We start from the raw sequence: 26,335 nt of genomic DNA on the forward strand, positions 1-26,335 counted from the left end.
CAGCGCTCCAGTGAGCAGAGAGTCGGTGAATGACAGTCAGCAGCTCTTTGCTCGGGGAGCTCTGAGAACCCAGTGATCGGCGGTGTTAGAACGCTCGGTTCTCAGTGTTAGAGGCGGTGGGGGACATGCAGCATCGGACCAATGCTGCATCCACCTAGGCAAGTATGAATCTGGAATAGAACAAAACCCCATACTTCTCTTTTAACCCTTATGGCTCAGTCACACTAGTTTTGCCCTCTGAAGAGCAATCAACATTTGAATTGCTCTCCAGAGCACATTAGACAGGTGGCGAGAAGGTGTTGTATCGCCTCCTCTCTGCCTGCTTTATCTCCTTGAACCCTGCACTAGTGCACCACAACTGTGTGCATTGCAGAGCAGCCCTATTCACTTGAATGAGTTGTCAGGAGGATCAACTTTTGTTTGTAATGCATGAATGAATTTTATGGTTTTAACTATATTCCCTTATTCTAGTTATGTATGTATCATGTTGTTTGCACTCAGCACTTTTATTAATTCATTTTGCACAGCATGAAATCAGCACATTTATTTAACCGCTTGTGACCCGCCGGCTGTCATATGATGACCAGGCGGCGTGGCACTCGTTCTCATATGACGCCCTCGCCTTCCCGGCTGACGGCACTCACGCGCGCCCGCCGTGTCACTCGGGACCCAATGCGCGTGCCCGGCGGCCGCGATGTACGCGCAATTGCCCCGTAACACAGCAGGACCGTGGATCTGTGTGTGTAAACACACAGATCCACGTCCTGTCAGGTGAGAGGAGACCGATGGTGTGTTCCCAGTACAGAGGAACACAGATCAGTCTCCTCCCCTTGTGAGTCCCCTCCCCCTACAGTTAGAATCACTCTCTAGGAAACATAATTAACCCCTTGATCACCCCCTAGTGTTAACCCCTTCCTTGCCAGTCACATTCATACAGTAATCAGTGCATTTTTATAGCACGGATCGCTGTATAAATGTGAATGGTCCCAAAAATGTGTCAAAAGTGTCCGATATGTCCGCCGCAATATCGCAGTCACGATAAAAATCGCAAATCACCGCCATTACTAGTAAAAAAATAAATAAATAAAAATGCCATAAATCTATTCCCTATTGTGTAGACGCTATAACTTTTGCGCAAACCAATCAATATACACTTATTGCGATTTTTTTTTACCAAAAATTTGTAGAAGAATACATATCGGGCTAAACTGAGGAAAAAAATTGTTTAAAAAAAAAAAAAATTGGATATTTATTATAGCAAAATTAAAAAATAATGCGTTTTTTTTCAAACTTGTCACTATTCTTTTGTTTATAGCACAAAAAATAAAAACCGCAGAGGTGGTCAAATACCACCAAAAGAAAGCTCTAATTGTGGGGAAAAAATGATAACAATTTCATTTGGGTACAGTGTTGCACGACCGCGCAATTGTCATTCAAAGTGTGACAGCGCTAAAAGCTGAAAAATGGCCTGGGCAGGAAGGGGGTAAAAGTGCACTGTATTGAGGTGGTTAATATTTAGCTATTTCTCAAAGTGTTTGCATATTCACACTTTATGTAGTCTGCTGCTTTCTCCATTTTATTATCATTTTTCGGATGAATTACCACTAAGTGCTTAAGTTTCTATGCACATTTATCAGATTCTATGTAACCTGTTCCTCTTAAGCCACTCCCACTGTCAGATGCTATCTCTACATGACCTTCATCTTGTGGCCCTTAAATTACTATACTTAAAGAGGAGGTCCGGTTTAAAAAAAAAAAAAACATTTCAAAAGTAAGCAGCTACAAACACTGTAGCTGCTGACTTTTAGTAAGCATACTTACCTGTCCAGGGTATGCCCGTGATGTCGGCTGATTCGTCCATTGGATCGGGTCCCAGCGCCGCCATTCGAAGTAAGGGAAACAGGCAGTGGAGCCTCGCGGCTTCACTGCCCATTTCCTACTGTGCATGCACGAGTCTTGCAGTGCTTTGTGAATGGACGGCTGTGTTCTGGGACACACACAGTTCCCAGAACACACCGCGCCACCTTCCCCAGAAGACAACGTGAGGAGGAGAAGACTGAAGATCACCGCGGTGTAGGAAGTGGCAGATTAGGACGATCTGCCTATCAACAGCCATTTCTGGTAAGTAAAAATAATTTTTTTTTCTATTTTTTTTTCACATTTTTAGGAGCATTTTAATGCTTTTTTTTTTCTTAGGGTGGACCCCCGCTTTAACTACCCCACTACCCCATGGACTTGAGGTTATTGCTGGTCCTGACACCTTGCTAGGGGTTATCATTGCTGGTCCTGACATCTTGCTAGGGGTTATCATTGCTGGTCCTGACACCTTGCTAGGGGTTATCATTGATCATACTGACACCTTGCTAGGGGTTATCATTGCTGGTCCTGACACCTTGCTAGGGGTTATCATTGCTGGTCCTGACACCTTGCTAGGGGTTATCATTGATGGTCCTGACACCTTGCTGGAGTTATCATTAATCATCCTAACACCTTGCTAGGGGTTATCATTGCTGGTCCTGACACCTTGCTAGGGGAAATCATTGCTGGTCCTGACACCTTGCTAGGGGTTATCATTGCTGGTCCTGACACCTTGCTAGGGGTTATCATTGCTGGTCCTGACACCTTGCTAGGGGTTATCATTGATGGTCCTGACACCTTGCTAGGGGTTATCATTGCTGGTCCTGACACCTTGCTAGGGGTTATCATTGATGGTCCTGACACCTTGCTAGGGGTTATCATTGATGGTCCTGACACCTTGCTAGGGGTTATCATTGATGGTCCTGACACCTTGCTAGGGGTTATCGTTGCTGGTCCTGACATATGTTGGGGGCTCTTATTGCTGGCTCCAATGGAGCTTCGTTTTCTTCCACAATCTCTTTAGGTTACTCCCATGCTTCTATTCAGCCTATAGAAAGAGGGAAAGGTAACACACTATAGACTGGGAAGAAACAGTCCCTGTTGGCCACACCCACATTGTAGCCACGCCCACACACAAACATTTGGCGCATCAGCTCCCCCACTTATGCTTCCAGCATCTGCTCAGCACCCCCAAAAAAATTGTTCTGGAGCCGCCCCTGCGATGAAGTGATCGTGGCTGCGGCTGACTGAGAGGATTTGTGCATCTCATTCATAACATGGAGGTGATGAGGAGAGGGAGGGGTGTGGGATACTGAGACTACCATGGCTGGCTGGTGGCAGTGCAGAGCTGAGGAGGGGGCACTTACCATGCTGGTCTGAGGTGGAGGGGCCCCTCACCTTGTACATATAAAATCTATGACCCCCTCAACAGTAAATGGGGATTTGTACAGCAGGCCTGAGCTGGAAGGGCCCATCACTGTGTGGGAGGAGGCCCCTTACCCTGTAGGATTAAAGTGTATTGGCCCCTGACAGTAAAGGGGTCCCTCAGTCTGCGGGCCACCTTTTATGCCTGAGAAAGAGGGACCCCTGACAGTAAGGAGGCCTTGCCCTGGAGGCTGAGGAGGCCCCTCAGTGTCTTTATGAGAAGAGGGACCCCCTGACAGTAAAGGGGTCTCTCAGTCTGCAGGTCTGAGGTGGAAGGGCCCTTACCCTATAGGACTAAAGAGGAGGGTCCTCTGACAGTGTACAGTAAATTGAAGGCTTGGATGGAGGGGGCCCCCTCACAGTGCTTATTTTAGGGGCTCCTTGTAGTGGTAAGGGCCCCTGACAGTGTACAGCAAAGAGAGCCATCACCCTGTATACCTGAGGGGGTAAGGGGCCCCTCACTCTGCAGGGCTGAGGGGCCCCTGAAAGAATACTGTGACCCCTTTCCCCCCACCCATCTCCGCCACATATATGTTAATGCCTCTCTTCTTCGTGTATTTAACCACTTGCTTACTGGGCACTTAAACCCCCCTCCTGTCCAGACGAATTTTCAGCTTTCAGCACTGTCGCAGTTTGAATGACAATTGCGCGGTCATACAACACTGTACCCAAATAAAATTTTCATCATTTTTTTCCACAAATAGAGCTTTCTTTTGGTGGTATTTGATCACCTCTGCGGTTTTTATTTTTTGTTAAAAAAATTAAAAAAGACAGAATTAAAAAAAAAATTATATTTTTTTATATTTTGTTATAAAATTTTGCAAACAGGTAATTTTTCTTCTTCATTGATGTACGCTGATGAGGCTGCACTGATGGGCACCGATAGGCTGCACTGATGGGCATCGACGGGCTGCACTGGTGGGCACCGATAAGGCAGCACTGGTGGGCACTGATAGGTGGCACTGGTGGGCACTGATAGGCAGCACTGGTGGGCACTGAGAGGCGGCACTGAAGGGCATTGATAGGTGGCATTGGTGGGCACTAATAGGTGGCACTGATAGGTGGCAGTGATGGGCACTGATAGATGGCAGTGATGAGCACTGATGAGTTACACTGATAGGCAGCACTGCTAGGTGGCACTGATTGGCAACACTGGTGGGCATTGATAGGTGGCACTGGTGGGCACTGGCAGAGGGTACTTATTGGCACAGAGGAGGCAGAGGAGGAGGCAGATGTGCCTCCTTCCTCTTCGGGACCGATGTCCCTTGAATATAAGCCGGTGATCGGCTTTTTTTGACAGCGTGAGGAAAAAGAAAAAACAATCACTGAGCTTTTGTTTACACAAGTGATCAGCTGTCATTGGCTGACAGCTGATCACGTGGTAAGGGACCGGGATCGGCTCCTTACTCGGATCGGTGATCACCCGAGTCTCGGTGATCACAGCGCGCACCGCTCGCACCCTGCAGGGGGAGCGCGCAAAGGGGAGGACGTCCTATGACGGCCTCCCGGAAATTCAGGTCCGTGCTGTAGCCGTCATTCAGCTATAGCGCAGACGGCAAGTGGTTAAAGTGTGGGGCCCAATACTGAATGCTATTGGAGGGGAGGGAGGCTTACCCTTTAGTTCTGAGAAAGAGGCACACCCGATAGTCCGGTACTCAGTATGGTGGGGTGAATCCAAAATGTCAGGAGGTGAGGGGAAATCTTTCCCTTGGAGACACCTGGTCTGGTGACAACTGTCCATTGGGGAGGGGGGATTCCTTTCACTTCCTGTTGTGTTTGTGGGACAGGAAGTCAAAGTTCTCATTACGGGGCTAACTCTTCCCAAAACTATAGAATAGAAACATAGAAAAGTGATGGCAGAAAAAGACTGAGTAGTCCATTGAGTCTGCCCTCTTCTTTTTTTTTTTGGGGGGGGGGGGGTGTTTGGGTTCTGGATCCTGTCCCACAGAGACAACAGGAAGTCAAAGGAATTCACCCCCCCCCTTAGACAGGTGTCACCAGACCCAAGGGTACTTCCTGTCTGATAAATCTGTTGTTACTAGAACAGGAAGTGAGGGAGAATTATTCCTCTAACAACACCCTGAGTAGCAGTAGAAACCCAGCGGAGATTCTTATCCTTCCCTACTCCATCCAACTAAATAAGGAATAAATATTCTGGCTGGACATTCACTGCTTACCAAGTGGAAGTGAAGTCTTTTTAGAAGTGCAGACAGGCAGGACTTTTTATGATGGCAGAAACTCTGTCTCATAGATGGGTGTCCCGGCCTGTATCTTATACCTAACAATGTTCAAGGTGGAAGCAGTCAGCTCAGAGCTCTCTGTTCTGTTTAATATATTTGTCCAGCCAGAGATGGTCAGAGACTACAGACATGATACAAAAGATGGTCAGAGACTACAAACATGATACAAGAGACAGTCAGAGACTACAGACATGATACAAGAGACAGTCAGAGACTACAGACATGATACAAGAGACAGTCAGAGACTACAGACATGATACAAGAGACAGTCAGAGACTACGAGCATGATACAAGAGACAGTCAGAGACTACAGACATGATACAAGAGATGGTCAGAGACTACAAACATGATACAAGAGACAGTCAGAGACTACAGACATGATACAAGAGATGATCAGAGACTACAGCCATGATACAAAAGATGGTCAGAGACTACAAACATGATACAAGAGATGGTCAGAGACTACAGACATGATACAAGAGATGGTCAGAGACTATAGACATGATACAAGAGATGGTCAGAGACTACAGACATGATACAAGAGATGGTCAGAGACTACAGACATGATACAAGAGATGGTCAGAGACTACACACATGATACAAGAGATGGTCAGGGACTACAGACATGATACAAGAGATGGTCAGAGACTACAGACATGATACAAGAGATGGTCAGAGACTACAGACATGATACAAGAGATGGTCAGAGACTACAAACATGATACAAGAGATGGTCAGAGAAATGATTCAAGAAATGATCATAAACTGCAGACATGATTCAAGAGATGGTCAGGGACTGTGAGATATATTACATGAGACTGTTATAACAGGGCAATAGGAAAATACAGATCAGTGCCTGCAGGGGCCCTGAGGGCTGCACAGAAAATGCCAAAAAGCTGCAGGATGGGTGCCTGAGATCTATGGTATTCCCCTTCGCTTTTCACCTGGCTGCTACATTAAGGGTTAGGTGGGGAGGTGGAGGACCCGGGTCATCACAGGCAGTAATAAGACCCTTCCAAAGGAAGAGAAGGGTATGGCGTGTAAGGAGGGAGGGGCTGTGGTAGGAGATTGACACTTTCTGCATTCATCAAAAATGTTAGCGTGTTCAGAGGCACATTGCAAGTCAATGAAAGTTATTAATGAAAAGGAAAAACACTGCAAGTATGAATTTACAGTGCTTGATTTTGGTGCATGTACCTGCATATTCTGGTTATAGGGTCTCACCTCTTCTAAAAAGATCTCAAGGAAACAAAGTATCCCCTGTAGTCACATTGGAGGTTCATAAAGTATTTGTCTTGTTTGTCTGCAGCTTCATTGGAACAATATGAAGAAGCTCTCCACTATAGCTTTGGGCGTAGAAAGGACCTGCAGTGAGCCTCTGCCATTCCTGACAGGAAAGGCATGTTTTGTGAGAGAAGAGAACAGACCTTCTTTTTCATGCAATCCAAAATTTCATTTTCTTTTTAACATTTTATTAAAGTAAAATTCCAGGGTAATACTAACTAAGCTTAAAACTGCACCCACCCCTCTTATAACACCTATGCTAAGTACCCTGTAAAAGAAAGATGCATATACTTGCCTATTTTCGGGGAGCTCTGGTCTGGTCCTGTGATTGGCTCTTCTCTCTCAGTTAGCAGTGGCTTCAGGGAAGAGGAGGGTGTGCCGATAATGGATGGCCCATAGTAAGCCTATGGGTGACGTCATCGCACAGACATTCGGCCATTGTCGGATCACTCTCTCCTCTCCTCTGTAGCTGGGGGATCATGTGACTGGGACTGAGAATAGGTGTTAGAAGGGAGGTGGTATCAGGTTTAGGCTTTGTTACTATTAACCAGGAGTTCTACTTTAACACTTTTCAGCTAGCATGAACAGGCCTTTTAAACAATCATAATGCAAGTGGTGTTACATGGGCTTCCCAATCATGTTATCACTGTGATTTGCGGTCACAATGATTACGTGATCAAAAGCCCACCCACCTGTTCACATCATTAACAGTGACCAGAAGCTGTCAGTGATAGCACAGTCACTATATTAGGACAGTGAATAGCAAAAAGAAAAAACGACTCCTGCGCACAAGTGGATCATCATGCGAATAGTACAGCAACACAGGCCTTGCTGCCCTCAAGGATGGGGAATCCTAGTAGACAATGAGAGAAAAGGGAAAAGGGGGCCAGCACCAGCCTTGTGCATTATCTTTTAAAATGCTTATTAAATAAAATGGTAAAAAAGAAACAACTCACAAGCAATTGTAGAGGAAGGCAAACATGAAAGTGCACCGACTGACAACATGCAACTTAGGGTGAGCGATACCTTCCAAGGGTCGTGGAGGAACGCACAAACATCACTACCAGCTGAAGCGTTTCGAAGGGGACATCCCTTCTTTTGGCTAAGCTCTGATGAAGAAGGGATGTCCCCTTCGAAATGCGTCAGCTGGTAGTGATGTTTGTGTGTTCCTCCACGACCCTTGGAAGGTATCGCTCATCCTAGGTTGCATGCTGTCAGTTGGTGCACTTTCACGTTGTGACTTCCTCTACAATTGCTTGTGAGTTGTTTCTTTTTTACCATTTCATTTAATAAATATTTTAAAAGACTATACTGGGACACCCAACACAAACAAGTGGCACCTGCTGTATGTATATGTGTGACAGTTCAGGGTTAAAGATCACAGTCACACCGCTGCATATATACAGCCTATGTTACCATGGTAGTTAAGTTTTTTTTTATATATATATATATATATATATATATCATAAAATTATAAAGGGTCCCCAGTTATGCCATAATGTGCTAGTAAGCACCGCATATTAGTACATTATCGCAGACTTGCCTGCCAAAGAAACCCTCCAGCGCTGCAGAATATTTGATCTAGTGGGCCCTAGACGCTTCCATCTTTGCCTGGTCTTCCTTCCGGATTCCGCGCCTTCTGTGTTTAGTAATCTAGCATAACGTGAAAGCTAGTGGACCTGTTGGCAGACATAACTGATAAAGTATTTTTTTTAGTTACAAAGAGGGTTCAAGTTACTAAAGAGGGCTGGTAGCATAGAGGCAAGTTTAGAGACTGATCACTTGTGGATCAAATGATTCCAAAATACAAATTGAGACAAGCCACACATGGACTTTTACTCAAATATTAACATTAAATAAATTTTAAGAGATGTATAGCCAAAGCATTTTTGGTCATTCTTCTCATGTGGATCACAGGTGTGATTGCACCTAATTCTGCTCTCCTGTGACCCAGAATCAGCTGAAAGAGGGCTAAAGCCATCACTGAGGCTCTAGACCAGTGGTTCTCAACCTGGGGGTTAAATGAGAATTTGCCAGAGGTCACCGAATCCTGGGCTGTTCCTGAAGTCCGCACCGCTCTCCCAGCCTTTTCGCAGCCGCCCAGCAGGGCTGTCCCTGGAGCCTGTGGCCGCCCAGCTGGGCTGTTCCTGCAGCCCGCGGCTGCCCACTCAACCTCTTTGCAGGCACCCATTCAGTTCATGGCATGGGTGGAGGGAGAGACTAGAGGTCAGCTGACTGGTGAGGAATGTGAAGTGGGAAGAGCCCCTATCTCCTGATTTCGGCATAGGTGTCACTGCTGCGAGACACCACATAGCTGGAGACACAGTGAGTAACACTACCAGGCTGTGATTAGAGTTGCCACTACAGTTCTCAGATTAGCAGATGACCTTCTGATTAAGAGCACCTAAGTTGGCTGATCAGAACTCCCCCCAGCACTGCCACTGATCTCATCCCCCCACCAGCATTGCCACTCATCCCATCCCCCCACCAAGGAGTAAGAGAAGGAATAAAAATAGAGAATACATGGAAGGGAGAGGAAAAGAGGGGGAGGAACAAAGAAAAAGGGAGAGAAAGAATAGGACAAAGAACAGGAAAGATGGCTAGAGAGAGGGATGGGGAAAAAAACAAGAAATTAGGATAGAGAGAGATAAAAGGGAAAGAAAGGAGAACAAAGAGAAAGAGTGATACATCCTAAAATGTACCATAAGGGGTTCTAATACTGTACGAGTGGAAGGGACTCAGGGGGCGCTAAATGTCCATGGGTTAGGGGCGCAAATGACTTGCCTTGCCTTGGGTGCTGACAACCCACACTATGAAAATAATTTTACTGTTAGGGGTCCCTACAACTTGTGAAATTTTATCAAGGGGTCACGGTACTAGTAGGTTTAGAATCACTGCTCTAGACTCTGGAAAGATCCCAACCTCTTCCACTCCCTCCCCAGCCTGACACTCCAGGGAAAGAGTGATGACTGACAGTGACAGCTGTCCGCTTAGAGAGGACCCAAGAACTGAGTCATTCATGGTCACATGATTGCTCAGTTCTCAGGCCTGGAGCCATGCAGGGCAAAGTTTGCAGAATTTTAGATTCCTGCACTTCTCTCTTAACATTTCAGAGCAAAGTAAAACAAAATGAGCGCCGAGCTCGTACTCAGAACGTCATTTCCGGTGTCTGTATGTTCCTACACCTGGCGTCACGATCACCCGACTTCATCAGGGAATTTTTTTTTTTTTTATGTGAGTACCGCAATATATTAGGGCTGTTGAAATTAATTGTAACATTGATGCATCGCGATTCGACCATACATGATGCGGCATCGATGTTACGATGGGAGTAATCGATGTTTTGATGACATCATCCTTGCGCTGCGTTAAGCCCCGCCTCCGCGACCGAACAGAGCTGAAAGCCGCCGAAGAGCAGTGGTGGCTTTTCCTGCCCCTGACTGACGTCATCCCCCTGCTGCCTTGCGTAGAGAAGCGACGCTGTATGCATGTTGGCGGGGACATGGAGCGCCGGTGGCTGGAGCTGCTGCTGCTAATAGTGGCGGCGGCCGGCTTGTGGAGCACGGAGCTCCGAGGAGGAAAATGGAGCCGCGGCATGTCAAGCCAGGTGTGACGGAGGCATAGCCAGGTGAGAGGGCCGCGGGGAGGACACCGAGGGGGGTGGACGTGGTAAGGTTGGTGCCAGACTGTCCTATGCAAGATGATCAATATCCCGCCGCCCTCACCACTAACCTGTCACCATATAATACTATTACAATAGCGCAATACAATACTATTTCAAATCATTCCTGATTTCTGGTGAATGATTTGAACACAGCAGAGCACACTCAGCACTGGAATTACTTTGAATACACAAAAGATTTCTTTTAATCAGATCACAGATTTATATATTTCAGGACTATATTTATTCACTACTTAATAAGACTCTTTTGTGCATTTGTCACCACAAAGCACTGCACACCAATTTTTGTTTTATTGCCCTATCTGCATGCTCAGTGTAGAGGTGGGGGGAAGAGCAGAGGACTGTGTGGATGCTGGTCGAGAAGGATGGGAATTGGTCCGTGGTGACACTGGGCAGGGGAGCGATATAGTAATAGTACTATATGGGGACAGGTTAGTGGTGAGGGCGGCAGGGTATTGATCATCTTGCATAGGACAGTCTGGCACCTCTCTTACCACGTCCAGCAGGTCTGCAGTCTCTGATCATCTCCTGTACCATATCTGCAGTCTCTGACCATCTCCTGTATCATGTCTGCAGTCTCTGACCATCTTCTGTACCATGTCTGCAGTCTCTGATGATCTCCTGTAGCATGTCTGCAGTCTCTGACCATCTCCTGTAGTATGTCTGCAGTCTCTGAGCATCTCCTGTATCATGTCTGCAGTCTCTGACCGTCTCCTGTTTCATGTCTGCAGTCTGACCCTCGCCTGTATCATGTCTGCAGTCACTTATCATCTTCTGTATTCATTTGGGGGCAGTCTGGAGCTCCTCTTCTGCTGTGTTTACACTTTGCTACATGCAGGGAGTGTTGTCTTTTTTTTAAGAACAGATAAAATTAAAAAAATGGAGTTCTTCTGACTACTTGAATTTTTTGGATGAAAACCGTGCGCAGTAATTGTAATGCATCATGATGCATCGCAGAATCGAATCGTGGACCGGATAATCGTAATTGAATCGAATCGTGAGGCCAGTGAAGATGCGCACCCCTACAATATATGTCTTTTAAATAAATGTGATATTTTTAAACATACTTCACTATTGGGGCTTCCTGTTTCTCCTTCCTTCTGGTTTACCTAACATACTGCCCTGAGAGGCAAAACTTGTGGATGTAACAGAAAAGCATACAAGTTGCCAATACTGAGTTTGTTTACTTGCTTGAAAGCAATAAGGATAAATATCTGGAGATACCGTTTGAAGGATATAGCACCGTGTATTTCACCCGATTATTACTAATGCTGTTTACCTTACAGCAGTAAGATAAGGAGCCACTGCACCTGTAGGTGTGAGCACACCGAAGATAAAACCACCCAGTCACTGTGTCACTATTGTTTGAAGCAACACAGCACCCTAATCAACAGCACACTTTCCTGAAGACTTTTTAATATCTAACTCATTCATCTTTTTATATTCATTTGGATACTTCCCTTTCTTCACATTTGATCATATGGTTTATCACATGAATTTCATGGACTCTTTCTGTATGATTGTATAGTAGTTTTTTGTGATCACAGTATATTTGGATTTTTGGATATTTTACTGTATCTACCTTTATATGGATTTTTTGCAAATTTAGCACTTTATTGATCACATTAGCACTTTATTCATTTGGAGTGCAACACCAAATATTGATTTTTCCTATAACTTTGTTGGGTGGGGTTTGACCCCTGTCGGTGTTTTTGCTGCAACCAAATCGCATCATTGTCTTTTTTTTTTTTTTTTTAATAACAAAAAACGTTAGGCAGCATGGGAATACCCATTTCTTTACCATGATATTTTATTATCTATTATTATTCTGTGCTCTAAAATACATTAAAGTGGTTGTAAAGCCCAAGCTGAGACATTGGCTCCCGCTGCTGTCAATCACAGTTAGTGAGATGGGGGGGGGGGGGGGCGCTAAGCCACGTTTTGTGTGTCCTTTAGACACACAGAGGCAGCTCGGAAGTGAGCACACATAAGTGCAAGCAGCTTGCTATTGGGGTACTCAGCAGGGAACCTGTCAGCGAAATTTGGTTGTACGCAAAGCACACAGCCAAATCTCCTGTTTCTAATCATAATAACAATTTCGTCTAAATGATATAATACCATCTCAGCTTTCTGATCGTATCCATCCTCTGGTGTGTGCCCCATCCAGACAACTAGACAAAACACATGTTTACGGTTCCACTTCCAAAACCACACTGCTCGCCAGCCTCCCTTAGCTGTCTGCGTGAGCCACTTTATTAGCATATCAATAGGAGGTCCCAAAAGCTCGAGGGTTCCGCCTCCAACAGCCAAACACCTCTTACAAAGCTTGTGACCTCACAGGATATCAATGACCATATAAGGATTTAACAACACAGGAAAATGCAACAACCAATGAACAATGACTACAGGAGTCTTATGGGTGTGTCTGAGCAGAGACAGGGTGCATGTATGTTTTTAGAAGCCACATGGCTTTCAAACATTAACCCCGTCTCCAACCAGAACCCAAAAGACTCCCGTATTTCCGTTGATAGAAATCCCTATTATACATTGTTTCAGAGAACAATGTATACCCGGATTATTCTACTGTCTTTGTGGACGAGAGATTATCGGCAGGTGTACACTCACTGGGCCACAAATGTGTTGATCAGGCACACAGAGGCAACACGAGAGCACACTCGTTAAACCGATAATGTCTTTGCAGAGCGACCACATCCCCACCAGACGATCGTTCTGTGCATTGCACAGGGGCCCTTAGCTGGCAGACACGTCCCCACTCCGCAAACATTTCTCTACATCCCCAAAGAGCTTTTCACTACCAAACGGATCTCAACCAGCGTTGATCTGCCCCAGTCAGCTATTAGAGCGGGCTGTGATTGAACACACACTGGGAGACTTATGACAATACATTAATATAACATTTTCCACAACAAACCCAAGAAGAGGAGGATCGGGGCTGCAAAACCATTACACAGAGCAGGTAAGTATGACATGTTTGTTATTTAAAAAAAGAAAATAAAACTTTTATAACCACTTTCAGTTCTCCTCCTCTGCTCACCATCAATAACAGTAATAAGGGTATGCAGAATAAAATAATAAGAGGGCTCATCGCCTAAAACCATAAAGATTGAAAACTATTATTAAAAAAACATCTGCAAGTATGCGCACTCACATTTTCAAATTCCTCCACACAATTCCTACACAAGTAACACAAACGTAATCATGTACAAAGAACTTCCGTTTTCTGGTTCAGTAGAACGCATGCCGGCTCCTTGGAGATCATGGCAGCATTCTTTGTACATGATTACGTTTGTGTTACTTTGAGCTTGGCATTTGAAAATCACATCACATGCTACAAAAATGCCCTCCAATGTGTGAGGAAGACACATATCAGCAGAACAAAGCAGTGTGGTAGAGAAAGGAAGGGGAGTATACAGTATATAGCTGGGGAGATAGAAGGGGGTCATTAAAGCATAAGCCAAGTCATGGAAAAATTAATTAAGCCAGGCCCCACCCCCTTCTAAGGTCACTGCACATTAAATATTAACTTTTAAATATTTTTTAGAATACCTTTTTTTTTCAATTTTAAATGTTCAATCACCTGGCCATTTTGATCACTTTTTTCCTACTTTTCCCTACTGTATGGCCGGGGAGCAGCTTGATGACATCATCACGGTTGCACCTGTGCTGGGACCACAAGTCCCACAACTCCTCGCACCTCTAGCTGCAAGGTACCTCACACCCTTCTTCCTTTGGGTTTGACAAGAGCTGCTACTAATGCTGTTCACCTGTCTAACAAAATGATGCTAAAGTTCTAATACAGATTGGTGGGTTTTTTTTGGGTTTTTTTTAACAACAGAATGTGGTGTCACTTTAATTAAAGAGGTTCTTTAGCCTGAGCCAGCTTTCTTTAGCCCATGACACAGTACTTCGGTGAACACTACATTCACTTACGCAAACCCCGGCTGGCTTTGAAAGTGACAAATACTAGGTAAATGCTACTCATTTACGTCAGTCTGTACCTTTAAAAGAGAAGTATGGTCAAAGATACTGTATCTTGGGCACGATTCTCTTCTTCTGGGTCATTGTAGTGCACTTACTTGACATCACAGAGCCACGCCAGGCTCTGGAAGGATCCCGACAGTAATGGTGGAATCCACTCGGATGCCTGATTACCAGATGGCTCAGCCTCTTTATGCGCCAATGATTTAACTTTCTGCTATAATACATATCCAAAAGACAAATATAAAAACAAATGTATTCATTAGTTTAGGCCGATATATATTCTTCTACATATTTTTGGAAAAAAATTGCAATAGGCGTATAGTGATTGGTTTGCACAAAAGTTATCACGTCTACAAACTACCGGATAGATTTAGGGACTTTTATTCTTTTTTATTGTTTTACTGGTAATGGCGGTGATCTGCGAATTGTAGCAGGATTGTGACATTGCGGCGGACAAATCTGACCCCAAATTACACTTTTTGGGGACCAGTGACATTATTACATTGATCAGTGCTATAAAAATGCACTGATCAATGTAAAAATGATACTGGCAGGGAAGGGGTTAACACTAGGGGGGGCGATCAAGGGGTTATGTGTGTTCCCTAGGTGTGTTCTAACTGTAGGGGGGATGGGCTTACTGGAAAATGACAGAGATCACTGCTCCCAATCACTGGGAACAGAAGATCCCTGTCATGTCACTAGGCAGAACAGGGAATCGTCTTGTTTACATAAAAAGTTCCCTCTTCTGCCTCTGCTCACCGCGATCGCGGGCATTGAGTCCGCGCGCCCACTATCCTCCTATTAATAGGTAATACTTAATAAATATAGAATGGAATAAATATACGCCAATGCCGGCTGTGCTTTCCTCCTGCGAGGAGACTGGTCATTGGAGGAACGAGCGAAAGTTGTGCATCTGGCTGTGGAAAATACTGTGTGCCTGGCTGTGGGGGCTGCAACAAAGGAAGATCCTGGAAAGTACTAGCGGCTCCTACAGGAGTAGCGCTACAAATTTAAAAGACTGTTTCCAGTGAGTGTATGGAGACTCTGGACTTGTAGAGAAGCCTGTCCTCTTATGGCAATGTGTGAACTTTATGATGAAATAAGCCATCAGGTAATTATTTTGCAGTACTTGGAGACAGAATGGAGAGAGGAAGCTTTGGTCATCAACCTTAACCGTGTAGATATCCAACTTCTTAATGAGACAGGAGTTTGTGACTAGTTGCTTGGGATCAACCATGTGAACAAAAGGTTCCTTGATGGCTACATCTTGATACTCAACATGTCAAAACCATAGACATTCTCCCACCATCTTGCAGTCCTTGTATTGTCCATCTTCTATAGCAGCTGCATAAAGTGTTGCACGATCAGGAAATATAAGCCCATCAGGTGTCAGCCATTTGCTCAGTAACAGTGTTGAGCATTGATTCATAGAGCAGACAACATCCCATCCATTCAATGAATATTATGTCAACTCTTTTGACTGGCAGCTCCATTTCCTCCACCTTGCCCTTGAAGATGGTTACATCGTGACCTAGTTTGTTTGCCTTTACAATCTTGATGACGTAGTCCGAAATACTTGAGCACCCAATCTTTTTTTGTCCCAGCCTAAAGGCCCATACAAACGTACGAAAATCGGAAGTAAAATTTCGTCTGACGAATGATCTGCCGATTTTCGGATCATTAGTACGGTGCTTTTGACAGCCGATTCCGGTTTTTCTTCAGATAAAAGCTGGATGTGCAGACTATAAAATTTTTGTTGAATGTGAACTCAATGTTCCATTTTCATTTAATCAGTATGGTTTGCATATGAAAAAAATTGTAAGAGCAAGACTATGCATGCTCAGAAACTAAAGAATACATACAAAACTATTCAACACATTACATCACTTCTGAAGTTGTATTCTGTGGTACGAGAATTTTCATATGGTGAGTAACCTCTTCACTTTCGACATGAGACTAGCATGCAACAAAAAACGGATGAACGGTCTTCCAAAAATCTGATCGTGTGTACGAGGCTTTAACTGCCAACATGCAAAGCATTCCTGTTCCACTTCCTACATCCAAGATAACTTTGTCCTTGAACAAGTGTCTGTTGTGAAGAATTTCGTTTCGATAGGTCAGAGTCCGAACTTCATCTTCAACAATTCCTTGTGGATACCAAAGTTCACAAATGGTTCAAAGTAGTAGTCTTTAGAAGTCATCTCTTCAGCTGATGGTTTGATGCTGCTCTCTGGTTGGATACAGAGAACCTCCATGCTGCAGGTGCTTGCTTCCACCATGTTGCCAGCACCGAGTCTCCCTCACCTGCTGCACTGCACACAACCAGAAGCCTATGAATATAAAACAGGCTTCCTGTGAGAGAACTGTGACATGTAGGGAGGCCTGGCTCTATATGAATCCTTGGAGAACCCTGCCCACCACTTCAGCAAGTCAGCTAGACTCTACCTCATTTCCTGGCGCATCTAGCCCTTTCCTTCTTTCAATCGTGGAGACTCATCGTTACATGTGGGCATTATCTAGAATGGTCTGTATGCTTATGGAACACCCATTCCTCAGGGGTGGACAACTGCGACCCAATAGCTGGTGCAGTACTTCAAGTCCCATCATGCCTCTGCCTGTGGGAGTCATGCTTGTAACTGTCAGTCTTGCAATGCCTCATGGGACATGTAGTTCCACAACAGCTGGAGGGCTTCAGTTGCCCACTCCTGCTCCAAACTGACATCCACCCTTCAAAGCATTTTGATAATTGCACAACTCCTTACAAGAGCCAGCCTACTGCTTGCATTAGGACTGAGGGTTCTTGAGAGGTGTACTTAGGCAGGGTGCTGTGATGATGTCAGGAAGGTATATACAACACTCTGATGGTCCCTCCTACCAGCCATGATCTGCCTTCATTGTATAGAGAAACACAGAGACCCAGTGATGATAAAGGGTCTAAAAAAAGGTACTGAAACCAGAAAGGTTTTTTTAAAAAATGTCATTAGCATATTGATGAAAGGAGGAATCAGGAAGGCAAAACATAAGCATAAAAAATGTCAATTATAAGTGTGAGGACCCCTTAACACACACGTTATGATAACAGCAGGTGAAACACATGTTTTATTACACATTACTTCAATGCCTGGGATTTTGTGAGAATGTTAGAACTATATGGTCTACCACAGTGGTGGCTGGTGCTCCATTTTTTGGGGGGAACATAGTTTCCACATCCATAATTATGCTACCAAAATTAGCATGTGCTGTAAATTGCTTCCGGCATTGCTTCTGTTTCTTCTTGCCACCATTTTGTTGAAGCCCAGAGCAGTCACTTCGTTACTGAGAACTCTCCCCCTCTCCTTGGTCTCAAAACCTATATGCCACTTTCTATAATTAAAATGTGTGCATTACCAGCCTTGCTTGTGTGTCTTGGCTTGGGCAGTAAGGGAGGCTGTAGAAACTTTTCAGTGCTGAAGGGAGAAAGGAGAGAATATCAGGAGGATAAGATAAGACACTATCCTTTTAAATTTAACTCTTTTGTGTCTCCCTGGCAGCAGAGTATGTCCTGTCACCTATCCTGCTTTTCTTTTCCTTCTCCCTAATCTTTGTTTGTTGTTTACAGTCTGTGTCATCTTGTTGTTTCCTCCCTCCCAGCAGCAGTAAATCTTGAGGCTGTCCGGGATTGGCCTCTAGCGACTCATTAATTATCTGCACAGTGCCAAGACTACAGGACAACTGAGGCTGAGCAGAGCAGGGTGAGACAGTGCCATACTGGATTTTAAACAGTATAGGCACTTATTTTTAACATTTTACATAGTTATACCTGCAAAAGGGGGCAGCATGAAGTGCTCTATCAGAACGTAATCAACTTAAAACATTTGACCCTTCAGAAGGTTTAACCCACTTCATGACCAGGGCACTTTTTGCTTATTCAGGACTGCTCTACTTTGAGGCTGCAATCACACTACATTGTTTTGAATCGCTGACAGATCTGCCACGGATCTGCCCATGATTTGACAGCACCAAAGTGTGAATGACAAAACGCGGAACTCGCATTTGAGATGCCATTCATTTGAATGACACCTCACATCGCGGTGTGGGTCTGCCGCAATTGTTGCGCAATGAAATGTGCTGCAATCGTGGCAACCTGCATCGCGGGATGCATGTTGCCCAAAAATAGTTAAGGAGCTACTTTGGGGCGACATGCGTCCCGCGATTGCAGCACGTTTTATTTTGCGACAATCGCGGCAGACCGCACTTTGAGGTGTCATTCAGTTCCGCATTTTGTCATTCACTTCTCGGCGCTGTTAAATCGCAGGCAGATCTGCCAGTGATTCAAAACGCTGTAGTGTGAATGCAACCTAAGTGGCAATTGCACGGTCATGCAACACTGTACCCAAACAAAATTTGTGACATCTTTTTCACACAAATAGATTGTTTTGTTTTTTGCAATATAAATGATAGGGTTGAAATAATGACTTAGAGTTCCACTTTAATTGTTTCTGCTTTTTCTTACCTGTGTACGTATCAATCGTTCTATTTAAATTGTTTGTGCTCCTTTCTTACCTGTGTACGTATCAATTGTTCTATTTAAATTGTTTGTGCTCTTTTCTCTTCTTTGTACGTATCAATCTGTATCTAGATGTAATTTGGAACTGCTGAATAATCATTACATGTTCGCTGATAAGAAACTCTTTGTACCTTAACCTCATTTGGTAATGCCGATAAGATTACTGCTTGTAGAGCTGCTTATAAAAGAAGTAAAGGGTGCAGTTCTCTCATGCTCAGAACTGTGATACAGACATACCTGACTCCGTGTCATCTTTCTTATAGAAGCAATAATTTGACAAAGCAATATAAACTTAAAGCAACTTGTTTAAAAGTTGAACCTAACATTTTGGCGCCCGAACAACAGGGACCCACCAAGTTGCTACAAGAGGTGGCTGAGCTACGCTGACGGAACGAAAGGACAGGCATTCCGGGAACCACAGATCAAAAAACCTGGCCAGGTAAGAAAAAGCTTTATTTTTCTTATATTCTGTGCTCCCCTGATTTGTGCCTATCCGTTCTGTCAGTTACGGTTCTCCTGGTTTTAAAACACCAGCCTCTGTAGTGGTGAGTCTAGAATTACTGCATATTTTAGTTTATATTGCTGGAATTATTTGTTTGTTTTGTTGTCTGTGTCTGTCTTGTCTGTCTTGTTGAGAAAGTGAATGAGCCTTGTCAAGGATGGTATGAGTTAGAAGGGGATTGCCGAACTAAGCAACGGAATGCGCCTTACCTCACATGATTGGGAACTTGAGGGCTTATGAGCTTGGGGGTCTGACGCTTATGCTTAACCTCACATCTAACTCATAAACCATAAACGGGTTGAGAGTATAAGCCCTGTCTGCTCCATAAAGCAGGGATAAGAGTGTATGAGAGGGATTCCCAGATACGGGGAGGGAATAAGATCTCCAAAAGTCCGGAGATCTAGTCGGATACCTGGCCACTTAAAGGAATGCTTGTATATGTTGTAGCCGCATTTTTGTATATGTTGTAGCCGCATTCTGGTTTGTTATTGGGCTAGCATATAAAGTAGTTATTTGTTATTGGGCTAGCATATAAAGTAATTCGATTTCAGAAATCTCATTCCGGAAGAGGTTTTTAGTATTCTAGCACCCTAGGAGAAAGGCAACGAGGAACTAGTGTAACTTAGCTGGTTTGTTATTGGGCTAGCATATAAAGTAATTATTCATTCTTGTGTATGTTGTAGCCGCATTATATTGTACATTAAGTGTCCCACACGCTACCTAGGCAGGACTGTTAGAATGGGCCAGAGGAACACAAAACCCCGTCAGGGAATTGTGGCGCACTATACGGTGCCACAGATAATTAAGAACATTTATGGGAAAACCGAAGCACAGGACTTAAAGGATGTCCTTCGTAAATTTAAGGTGAAAGGAGCAGCGGGCTTAGACCCGGATGTATGGAGTGAAATAAAAAGGGACAGACAAGGAGAGGTGTTAGAGAAGCAATGGATGCGTCAGGTTCAATGCTTAATTAAGGTTTCAAATAGAGCAAAAGAAGAGGGGTGGAAATATAATCCAGACTGTGATGGTTGGGATATGAAAGATAGAAGAACAAAAAATGTTGAAATTTTAAATAATCTTAGCTCAGCCATCCCACCCCCATATACTGACATAGAACGTAAACCACACAAGATATATCCTGTACTTAAGTGTAGAGAATGTTTTTTTCAGGTTTGTGGAGTATAAGAATTTCATTCAGAAACTGTAGCCCCCGTACGCAATGATACATGCATTATAGTAAAGCCAGCTGTTTTCTGTAGATTTGTGACACAGTTAATGAATACACACGAAGCAACCTGGCAGGATGAGGAGGATTTATGCAGACATAAAATGACTCTGACCCTGTTTAACCAGTTTATGACCGACCTGCAGACTGAGCTGAGGGGATGGCAATTTAGAGACAGGACACGTCAGACACATAGACTCAAGGGCCCCTTTTATTGCTAGATTAGAAGCTTTTTGTCAGGCAAAACAACAGGAGAGGGGGTCCATATCACCCATGAAGCAAATGCCAGGACAGACTGTATCGGAATTTTACTTATCTATGGAAAGTATGATGGCAGATGAGGGATTGGACTTGGCCCTGCCAGTCACAATCCGAGCCTTCAATAGACAATTTATGGAGGGATTAATTCCACAGATAAGTGAGAGACTGAAAGCCTGCACACCAGAGTGGAGGGCAACTAGAGATAGAGGGACGTTGTTACAAAAAGCGCAAGGCATAGAGGCGGACTTAGCAGAAACCAAAGGGAGGAAATCTCATGCTATCAACGCACTCGGGGGTTTCCAAGAGCAAGGTAGAGGTTCCTTTCGCAAACCCCTTACCTGTTACTACTGTGACAAGATTGGTCACATCAGACGCAACTGTAGGAAAAGAATAAGGGATGAAGGAGAGGAAGGTGTTGATTCTCCAGTTAATCAGAGAAGGAACCAGCCCAGGGACAACAAAAATAGTCATATCAGGCAGCAGGGAGATGGTCCACGAGCATGACTCGCCCCGGTTTTAGAAAAATCCAAAACAACAATGCTTAAGACAAATATAACGGTTGGTAATAAGAAAATCTCTTGTTTAGTCGATACAGGAGCTTCACGCTCGTTACTTTCTGATTCTGAACTACTCCCTGGCCAAAAATCACCTGACACTTTACTAATAATTGGATATGATGGCATTTTAGCCGATGCCCCGCTTACAAAACCTCTGAAAGTTAAAGTAGGAAACCACATGTTCCTTTCACGCTTTCTGGTATCCAGAGGAGCCCCCACTAATTTGTTAGGAGCTGACATTTTGCAGAAAATAGGAGCTAACATTACCTATCACCCAGATGGCACTGTCACCTTAGCTATAGGGGATAATCAAGAACACATGGAGATGTGTAACCTGATACAATACCTAGAGGAGGAATCGGAATTGTCCGGCCCACCTCCTTCAGACTTAGATCAGATTTTGTCGTCCCTTCCAGGAGAACTATGGGAAAAACATCCAGCTGATATTGGACTTTTGCCCATACCTCCGGTTACCCTACAGCTGATTCCAGGAGCAGTGCTTCCCCAACAAAAGCAGTATCCACTTAGTGCACCCCAAGAGACGGCCATAGAAATGCAGGTCCAATCCTTCTTAAAAAGTGGAGTTCTAAAAGAGGTAAAATCACCGGCAAACACTCCCTTGTACCCGGTTAAAAAGAAATCAGTAGCCGGTAGTCCGGTTAAGTATAGAATGGTCCAAGACCTTAGAGCGGTCAACAAAATACTAGCCCCGATGACACCTTTAGTACCCAATCCACATACATTACTGTCACAAATACCATCAACCAGTATGTACTTTACGGTTATAGATTTAGCGAATGCTTTCTTTTCCGTCCCGCTTGCTGAAGAATGCCAACTTTGGTTCGCATTTTCAATCAAAAATCGGCAACTAACCTGGACACGCCTACCTCAGGGTATGGCGCATTCACCTACCTTGTATTCGCAAGCATTGCAAACGGTGTTGGAAGAATGGGTACCACCAGATTCCTGTGTATTGTTACAATATGTGGATGATTTATTGTTATGCTGCCCTGACAAGGAAACTTGTTTGGCCACCACCCTTAATTTGTTGCGATTTTTGGCAGAAAAAGGTTGCAAGGTTAATAAGAAAAAGTTACAAGTGTGTCAGGAAAAAGTTATCTTTTTGGGACATTGTATATCACAGGGTACAAGACATCTCACTGAGGAGAGGGTTCAAGTGATAAAGGGAATGTTACCCCCACGGAATTTCAAACAATTGCGTATGTTTTTAGGTATCGTGTCATATTGTAGACAGTGGATACCACATGCTAGCGCTTTGATGCAGCCATTATACGATTGTTTGAAAATTGTACCGTATATGCTTACAGAAGTAGCTTATGAATCGTTTATCACTTTGAAAAAGTTGTTGATTTCTGCCCCGGCTATTGGTATACCAGATTACACCAAGATATTTAATCTGTACATTGCTGAGATCACTGGACACGCCACAGGTGTTCTGACACAGGCACATGTAAAACAAAGACCAGTCGCTTACTTTTCAGCAGCATTAGATCCAGTATCTAGAGGTTCACCGTCCTGTGTACGGGCGGTAGCTGCAGTGTCAATTATCATAGATAAGTCATCAGAGATTGTTCTAGACAATCCAGTCGTAGTGCATACCACACATGACATACATGCAATCTTGTCTCAGGTACAGCCCAAACACATTTCAATGGCTAGGCAATTAAGGTTACAGTGTACTTTACTCTTACCTCCAAATGTCACTTTTCAGCGCTGTACAACCTTAAATTTGGCCACCTTTTTGCCTCTTCAGTCACCAGATTTGGCAAGGGGGAATGATAGTACTAATAGTACTAGTGAGAAAAGAAATGAGGACACTGACACTCTTTTGTTTAAAGAAGTAGATCAGCACGATTGTTTTCAGCTCATGGAACAGGAGACAATGGGATTCCCACACGTTACAGATACACCAATTTTAAACGCTGAGTACACCTTGTATATAGATGGTAGTAGGTTTGCTGATGACAAAGGTAAATATCACACAGGGTATGCTGTAGTGACTGATACGCAGGTAATTGAAGCACAGGCCTTACCAGCCCACATGTCAGCACAGGAAGCAGAATTAAAAGCTTTAGAACAAGCCCTAGAATACTTAAAAGAACGAGAAGGGAATATTTACACTGACTCTGCCTACGCTTATGGTGTAGCGCACGATTATGGCCACATATGGAGGGCTAGAGGTTATCTGACAGCAGCAGGTACACCTGTAAAACATGGAGAAGGGATTAAGAGAGTCCTGAACAATCTTCAAAAGGTTAAACGAGTGGCCATCATGAAGATAGCGGCACACACGAGCGCAAAAACAATTGAGGCAAAAGGAAATGCATTTGCAGATTTGACTGCAAAACAGGCAGCTCTAGGGGAAGGAAGCCCTGAGACCTTAGCAGCGGTAGAGGTGAGTATCCCAGAACCAACATGGCAGCAGCTGAGTAAATTACAGGAGCAAGCAGGGGAGAGCGAGAAAGATAAGTGGGTCAGAATGGGAGCAGCACCAGACCTTGACAATGTATGGAGGGAAGGGGGAAAAATATGCCTACCTGCCTCTCTGTACCCAGCGATGGCAGCGGCAGTTCACCTACCCACACACGTCAGTTCCAATTCCATGTATAGGATTGTGAACCAAGGATGGCTCGCCCCTGGATTCAGTAGCACTGCAAGAAACTACTGTGCAGCCTGCCAAATCTGTCTCCTGAATAACCCAGGACAGAGAGTAAAAACCCCACGAAAACACCAGGTCCGGGCCCAATACCCCTTCCAGAGACTGCAAATTGATTACATACAAATGCCTAAGAGCGGCCCCTTTGAATTTGTCCTCGTGTGTATCGATTTATTCTCAGGTTGGCCCGAAAGTTATCCAGTAAAATCAGCTACAGCTAAAGCCACAGCTAAGAAACTGATCACTGAGTTAATACCTAGGTTTGGTCTTCCTGAAACCATAGAATCAGATAGGGGGACACACTTTACAGGAGAAATCATGCAGAACGTGATGACCATGTTAGGGGTTCAACAAAGTTTTCACACCCCTTACCACCCACAGAGTTCAGGATCAGTGGAGAGAGTAAATGGGACAATAAAGTTAAAAATACAAAAAGCCGTGCAAGAGTTAAACAAGCCTTGGCCAGAATGCTTGCCTCTGGCTTTATTCTCTATAAGGTACACTCCAACAGGAAAAACAGGATTCTCCCCATACGAAATACTTTTTGGGAATGCACCTAGATTAGGTCTATACTTTCCACAGAGTATGCAATTGCAATGTGATAGTTTGACTGCATATGTGATACAATTACAACAACGTCTAACTAAGATCCACAAAAGTGTGTATTCTTCTCTTCCAGACCCTAATTCAATAACAGGTACACATACGCTGCTACCAGGGGATTATGTATATGTAAAGAAACACACCAGAAAGACATTGGAACCCAGGTTTGAAGGTCCTTATCAAGTACTCTTGACCACGGCCACTTCAGTAAAGCTGGAAGGAAAACCTACCTGGATACACGCATCACATTGCAAGAAACAACCCGAGAAAACAACATGATGAAATATCTACTTACATATTGGTTGTTGCAGATTGTTGTTTTACAAATATATGCATGGACTCCTGGTATTAATGTACTTGAAGTAGAGGAAACAACAACTTTCGAATGGGCTATAGATGATCCTAAAGTAGCAAATGATTATTGACAAAGGTAGACTAGTACATCTTTCCTCACAGATACAACAGGATACTGCACCACATTGGTGGGATATATTTAGTGGAATGTCTTCTACAGCAACCAATATCTTTCACTGGTTGTTAAGTCCAATGGTAATTATTATTCTAATATTAATATCACTTACAATCACAAATATATGTGTATACAGGAAAATAAATAGGAAAATTAGGAGAATAGACAGGGTATACTGATAAATGTGTATTGACATCACCCTACTCCTATAAAACTCCTCTTCTTGAATTTTAAGATGTTGGTAATACCTAGGGGGATGGGTTCTACCCCTCTGACAACTCGCGGTCAGGGAAAGGACTCTGGGGAAAAACTGACTAGAACTTATTCATGAGGACCCAGGGGGAAGGAGAGGATGATGTCAAAGGGGGAAATTGATAGGGTTGAAATAATGACTTAGAGTTCCACTTTAATTGTTTCTGCTTTTTCTTACCTGTGTACGTATCAATTGTTCTATTTAAATTGTTTGTGCTCCTTTCTTACCTGTGTACGTATCAATTGTTCTATTTAAATTGTTTGTGCTCTTTTCTCTTCTTTGTATGTATCAATCTGTATCTAGATGGAATTTGGAACTGCTGAATAATCATTACATGTTCGCTGATAAGAAACTCTTTGTACCTTAACCTCATTTGGTAATGCCGATAAGATTACTGCTTGTAGAGCTGCTTATAAAAGAAGTAAAGGGTGCAGTTCTCTCATGCTCAGAACTGTGATACAGACATACCTGAATCTGTGTCATCTTTCTTATAGAAGCAATAATTTGACAAAGCAATATAAACTTAAAGCAACTTGTTTAAAAGTTGAACCTAACATAAACAAAAAAAGACCGAAAAGCTTGAAAAAATATATATATACTGTATTTTGTTATAAAACATATCCAATAAAATCTAATTTATTGGCAAATTTAGGTCAAAATGTATTTTGCTACATGTCTTTAATAGAAAAAAATCCCAATAAGTGTATATTATTGGTTTGTGTGAAAGTTATAGTGTCTACAAACTATGGTAT

At 43.7% G+C, this 26,335-nt stretch overlaps 1 long non-coding RNA gene and 1 pseudogene across 1 annotated transcript; one reads left to right on the forward strand and one right to left on the reverse strand.

The window, feature by feature from the left end:
• The first annotated feature begins 217 nt into the window (after positions 1-217).
• LOC141139554 (uncharacterized) lies at positions 218-26,048 on the forward strand. Its single transcript, XR_012243769.1, has 2 exons — positions 218-2,121; positions 24,938-26,048. It is a non-coding gene; the product is annotated as an uncharacterized lncRNA (long non-coding RNA).
• LOC141140419 (protein arginine N-methyltransferase 1 pseudogene) lies at positions 14,755-16,769 on the reverse strand (annotated as a pseudogene).
• Positions 26,049-26,335: the final 287 nt, after the last annotated feature.

The sequence above is a fragment of the Aquarana catesbeiana genome, linkage group LG04, assembly GCF_042186555.1.
Source record: "Aquarana catesbeiana isolate 2022-GZ linkage group LG04, ASM4218655v1, whole genome shotgun sequence".
Taxonomy (NCBI): Eukaryota; Metazoa; Chordata; class Amphibia; order Anura; family Ranidae; genus Aquarana; species Aquarana catesbeiana.